The following is a 6,577-nucleotide window of genomic DNA, read 5'->3' on the forward strand; positions in this document are numbered from 1 at the left end:
CCCTCAGTACCTAGCTGAAATGCCTTGAAAATGTTGACTGGTCCATGCAGGCCATCACAGCCTGGAATGACATGTCCATGATCTGTTAGAGGATCAATATCAGCCTTGATTTCTTCACAGAGAAAGAATTGCCCTGGAGCTCAGTCTCTGTGTTCACACCACATCTGCCTCCGGCAACCCCAGCAGTGTTGTCCTCAGGCAGAATATCCGCTGCCTCCATGCCCTTCTGTGAACAGCTTGAGTCAAGACCCGCTCCTCTCAGACCCTCTTCTCTTCTTCAGCAATAAAATGTCTTCTTTCAGTATGTTCCCTCTCTCTTCCTCACTGTAAAGCTTCTGTTGCTATAATTCTTTGGCTGACTCACATACAGGCCTATCCTGTAAAGTGCGGCCGTGTTTACCCTGCTCCTAAGCCGCTTCTAACTCACGTTTCGGCCGCGTTAGCCCTTCCTGCGATCCCGAATCCCCTTTAACCTACTCCTACCGCGTCCTAAATTCCCCGGGTAACCCCTTCCGCCCGCGGCATGCATATTGCATGCAAACGAGCGAATTAGCGCGATATTGCATGCAAACGAGCCAATTAGCTATTCCCCTAGCATCCCGTAACCCGCGCCCCGACTAACGCTACCTTTCCCTGCCGTTTTGTCGCGCGTTTAACCTGCAAATTTACCGCCTACCCTGACCCAGGCGGTAGAGGCATGGGTAAGGGTAGGTGGCAAGCTTTCCCCCAGCCCCCGCTCACCTGCCCCGGCCGCGATCATGGGTGCCGGTCTCCGTGGCAGCCCCAGTCCTCTCCCCTCCTCCAGAAGCCAAAAAAAAAAAAAAAAAGCGAAAAAAACGTTGCAGCCCCCCTCCGATGTCCGGACTGGGGCTGCCACGGAGACTGCAACGGCAAAGCGAATTTTCAGTGTCCCCCCTCCTCTCGGAGCAGGGCGCGAAAAGCCGCCTTGCTCCGGGAGGAGGGGGGACACTGACAGCGGCGAAGCAACGCAGAAGCAACGGCGAAACGACTTTTCAGTGTCCCCCCCCCTCTCGGAGCAGGGCGCGAAAAGCAGCCTTGCTCCGGGAGGGGGGGGGGGACACTGACAGCGGCGAAGCTTTCCCCCAGCCCGGACACCGGCAAAACTTGCTGTTTTGCAGCCATGAGCCACGAGCAGGAACGCGAAGATCTGGCTCCGATAGCTCCTCCCGACAAGATGGCCGCCTGCACGGGGAAAGAGTACAATTGGCCGCTGAAGACGTGACATCACAACATCACGTCTTGAGCGGCCAATTGTACTCTTTCCCCGTGCAGGCGGCCATCTTGTCGGGAGGAGCTATCGGAGCCAGATCTTCGCGTTCCTGCTCGTGGCTCATGGCTGCAAAACAGCAAGTTTTGCCGGTGTCCGGGCTGGGGGAAAGCTTCGCCGCTGTCAGTGTCCCCCCCCTCCCGGAGCAAGGCTGCTTTTCGCGCCCTGCTCCGAGAGGGGGGGGGGACACTGAAAAGTCGTTTCGCCGTTGCTTCTGCGTTGCTTCGCCACTGTCAGTGTCCCCCCCCTCCCGGAGCAAGGCTGCTTTTCGCGCCCTGCTCCGAGAGGGGGGGGGGGGACACTGAAAAGTCGTTTCGCCGTTGCTTCTGCGTTGCTTCGCCGCCGTCGGTGTCCCCCCCCCCTCCCGGAGCAAGGCTGCTTTTCGCTCCCTGCTCCGAGAGGAGGGGGGGGGGACACTGACGGCGGCGAAGCAACTTACTTTTGCACCCGATCGGACCAGACTTCCTGGTATCTGTCATTTCAAATGACATTTGAAATGACAGATACCAGCGTGGCGTGAAGCCTTAGGCCCGCGCACCCAGGATCCTGTATAGGCGCTCTATCCAGTATCCTGGGTTGCGCGGGACTAAGGCTTTTCGGACGCGGCTTACATTTACATATAATTAGGCTTCAGGATCGAGCGGTAGGTGAGCTGCACTGTGCGGGCGGTAACCGCGGGTGCCGTAGGCACTAACGCAGCTCTTCCTACCGCTCGGTACTGGATCACCCTGAGTATGTACCAAATTATCAAAAAACAAACCAAAAACATACGTAATCCATGTTTGCAACAATAGCAGTGGCTTTTTTCTAAGTCAACTTAATTAATAGCAGGTAATGGACTTCTCCTTCAAGAACTTATCCAATCCTTTTTTAAACACAGCTACACTAACTGCACTAACCACATTCCCTGGCAACAAATTCCAGAGTTTAATTGTGCGTTGAGTGAAAAAAGAACTTTCTCCGATTAGTTTCGAACAGTACTACAAGCACTAATATTTGCTAGCACAGACTATTGTAACACACTTTTCCTAGTATTACGATATACAACAATCAGACCACTACAAATACTACAGTACTCGGCTGCCAGAATACTTACTGGAAAAGGCAGAAGAGATCATATCACTCAAACTCTTGCAGATTTACACTGGCTACCAATAGAACAAAGAGTGCAATTTAAAACGCTATGCACAATTCATAAACTAATCAATGACGAAAATGCCGATTGGTTAAACACTGCCCTACGATTGCATGTCCCCCAGAGAAATCTCAGATCAGCCAAATTCCCTCAGTCAAAACAGCAAAACTGACCCAAGTTAGAGAGAGAACACTATCTTTAGCGGGTCCAATATTATGGAACACATTACCACTCGAATTAAGACTAATGAAAGATTTAAAACTCTTCAAAAAAAGTTAAAAAACATGGCTCTTCAAAAAAGCCTTTCACAATGAGGTCGATGAATAAGAACACCTACACACAGCTGAAAGTCACCCAAAAGCGTAATTGCTTACTTTATTATTTTAAGAACATAAGAACATAAGAAAATGCCATACTGGGTCAGACCAAGGGTCCATCAAGCCCAGCATCCTGTTTCCAACAGTGGCCAATCCAGGCCATAAGAACCTGGCAAGTACCCAAGTACCCAGGCTTCGGCCTGTCCCCAGGGAGCTTGTGGACTCTGTTTTCACTCAGGGACTTCATCAATTGCTCCAGGTCCACCCCGAAGAGAAACTTTCCCTTGAATGGCAACGCACCTAACTGAACTTTGGTTGAAATGTCTGCTGACCAGTTATGCAGCCAAAGGAGCCTCCGTGCAGATACTGCGGACGACATGGTGCGGGAGGATGTACGAAGGAGATCATACAGAGCATCCGCTCCATATGCCACCACCGCTTCCAAGCGTTCAGCTTACTCCGATTCACTGGAAGTAAGATCCCTCAGTTAATAATTATTGCACCCAGCGGAGGCTCGCCCGCAGCATGTAGCTACTGCACACCGCTGCACGAATACCCAGGGCCGAAACATCAAAAATGCGTTTGAGAAGAACTTCAAGTTTTCTATCCTGAAGATCCTTGAGGGCTGCTGCTCCTGTGACGGGAATGGTGGTTCACTTTGTGACCGCCGACACAGAAGCGTCCACCTTAGGAGACTTCAAAAGCTCCAAAGAATCCTTGGTCAAGGGATAAAGCTTATCCATAGCCCTACCCACTCTCAAACCGGCATCTGGGACCCTCCCACTCCCATGCCATCAGTTGTTGCAGCATAGGATGAAAAGGAAAAGCTTTGGCTGGAGCCCGCAGCCCCACTAAAACCGGATCCACGGAATCCTGTGGGAGGACATCCTGGGGGGGGGGGGGGGGGAAATCAACCCCAAGTTCAGAAAAAAACTGAGGGCATAAGAGGCTTTAACTCCTCCCTATGAAACAGGTGGACCACCTTCGGGTTGTCACCATCCAGAGGGGAGTGTTTTACCAGGTCCTCCTCAGAGCCTGTGCCGGGAGGGGGCAAGGAAGGGACCAGCGCATCCGGAGCCCCACCATCCGCTGCGTCCGCTCCTGCCGCAGGCGAGCCATGCAACTTGAGATCACGCCTTTCCTCGACCAAAGACCGAGCTTTTTCAATAGCAGGACCATCTATTTGGAATAACATCCCTTCAAGCCTCAGATTAGAACCCTGTCTCATAACGTTCAGAAAAAAACTCAAGACGTGGCTCTTTCACCAAGCCTTCGATGATCCTCCAGACAATCACTAGTCGTCATTATTCTCACCTGGACGTATGGTTTTCTATCCTCTCGAACAATGAACTCTGGCACTTCCAGGTTAAAGCACCTTAAGCTCTAACCCATATTCTTTATTGTTTATGTTATATTTACCTCCTGCCTTTACCTTTCTTCCAGCTATTTAAGCATCCAAGTTTTTACTCCTTGTTAAATGTAACTTTGCCTTATTCACCTCTATTGTTAATTACTTTATTTATTGCTTCAGTTATACCCTTGTTCTATGTAAACCGATCCGATATGGTTATTACTATGAAGGTCGGTATAAAAAAAGTGTTAAATAAATAAATAATAAATAAAACTTAAGAGACTCACAGGGACACCTGAGAATCTAGGTGCATGGTAATCTTAGTCTGAGGCTCAGCAGGACGACTCAAACATGAAGCACTGCTTTGCTCAGTCTGAGAAGCCAAAAAAGGCTTTGTGCATAAGAAGCACAAAGTCCAGGGTGAAAGAATTAGAACTGGCCCCCTTCCCCCACCAGGGGATCAGGCTCACCCTCAGAAACATCCTGATCCTGGTCAGAAGGATCCCCAGGACTGGTAGAGACAGGAATACATCAGGAGGTAACCTCCCTTGCCCCCATTGCACTGGCCTCTGCTGATTTAAAGGTATCCAAAATGGCCACCGTTCCCGTGCTGAGGGGGAATGGATCGGCCCTAGACTCCAGAGGTGAACTTTTTAAGGCACCTTGGGGCTTTAATGTACTGCCTGCTACTTGTGCAGAACTGCCTTTCCCACCGGAGAGGAACTGAGAACAAAGGCCTGCACAGGAGAGTCTGGAAGAAGACTCCCCGCAGGCAATGCAGCAATGGCTGCGGCATCGAGGCACCAAAGGGGGAGCTGAAAAGACACGGCAGAGAAAGAAGAAACAGCAGAGCCTGAAGAAACAGCGTTCAGCTAAAAAAACTGCCTCGACTTGAATCGCACGGCCAAAGAAGAGGGAGGGAAAAATAGCAACAGGCTGCTCGGTTTTTTTTTTCCAATTAAGTCAGGGGAGCGAGGGGAGAAGAGGGACCAGACCACCGGTGATCTTCTCCTGCGCTTTACCTTCCAGGAGCCCTGCGGGGTAACCAACCCCAGCTCCTCAGCCTTCTACCAGGGGCGGGGGGGGGGATGACTCACTAGAATCCCCTGGGAGGACTTCTCAATTTTTTTTTTTAAAGCTTGATTCGTTGCAAATTACAAGCGGCTAAAAATATCCCTTTAAAAAAAAAAAAGACACAGTCCCAACCCTAAACTCAGGGCAAGACTGCAGGGTTTGCACCATCTCCATCCACTGGAGACAGAGAAATACTGAAGGGATGCAGGTGGCACACCAGGTTATGAGAGGGTGCCCTTCAAATTATTCTCTCTTTCTCCATCTGCTGGAAGGGGGGCATAACCCACAGTCTGGACTGATCCGGATAAGTACAGGGAAGTTTCAAATACGCAAGGAAAAAAAACCCAGGTCACTGTATGGTCTTATTTCCTGGAACAGATGAAGGCCGAGAACAGAGCACCACCCTTTCCAGCTGTAACATTTTCTTTCCAACAACAGATGGGAACATTCTGTACCCTTTTCTGGCCTCAAATTATTTCCACCAATCCCCAGCCATCCCTCTGATCACTCATCTGCTTTTCACCCAGGGGGCAGATGCAATAACTGTGCGCAGAAAACGGGTGCTCAGTGTTGAACACCCTTTTTCCAAACACGTGTCCAGCCACCTCTGCCAGGCTCCCGAATATTAAAATGAGGGGGGAGAGGGGACGCACTAAAAAGGAGGTGGCTAGGGACAAAGGTGCATCCCTCCTCGGAGTTGGGCACACAAGAGAGGGGGCAGTCAAGCCGGTTGGGAAAATGGACACTTAATCTACGAGCGCCAGTTTTCTCCTGCTACTGGCATATACACACGATACATGGTTTGGACCGTGTATCTTGTGTGTGTATTGGACGTCCAGAATTTTTTTTTGTCCAAATTGTTTTTTTAAATAAATACTGCTTTATTTGGTTCCTCCTTCATAGTATCGCTACGATACTATTAGGGAGAATCTTTGAAAAGAAAAATCTTTTCTATGTACCCTTGAGTTTGGCATACCTTAACAGCAGCCTCGGGCTGGCGCAAAATTTGCCGCGTTGCAAGGGTGCATTGGCTGCCGGAAAATTTATTTGATTGCAGGGGTTAGTTAACAGTCTCATCTACATGGACTTCCATGTGATGAGCACTATTAACTATGCAGAGATTTGGACACACGTTTTGGACTCGCTAATCCCTGTATTGGATCGGGGGTTATGGACACACGGCCAAAATGCACATTCATTCTGTTAGGCTGTGCATGGCATTGAATCGGCCCCCAGATAAGTAGGAGGATAAATAAGAGGCAGAGATTTCTAGAAGCTGCTGGCCAGCTCCACTGCTTGAAATGTATAGTTACTGTTAGCATTGTTTCTGTTTCCTAATGGAATGCATTTGTGCGCTGTGTGTGGAAGCAGATGGATAAGATGAATGCAGGAATGGGCAGGACAGTCAACTC

This window comes from Rhinatrema bivittatum, chromosome 2, assembly GCF_901001135.1.
Source record: "Rhinatrema bivittatum chromosome 2, aRhiBiv1.1, whole genome shotgun sequence".
In the NCBI taxonomy this organism is placed as follows: domain Eukaryota; kingdom Metazoa; phylum Chordata; class Amphibia; order Gymnophiona; family Rhinatrematidae; genus Rhinatrema; species Rhinatrema bivittatum.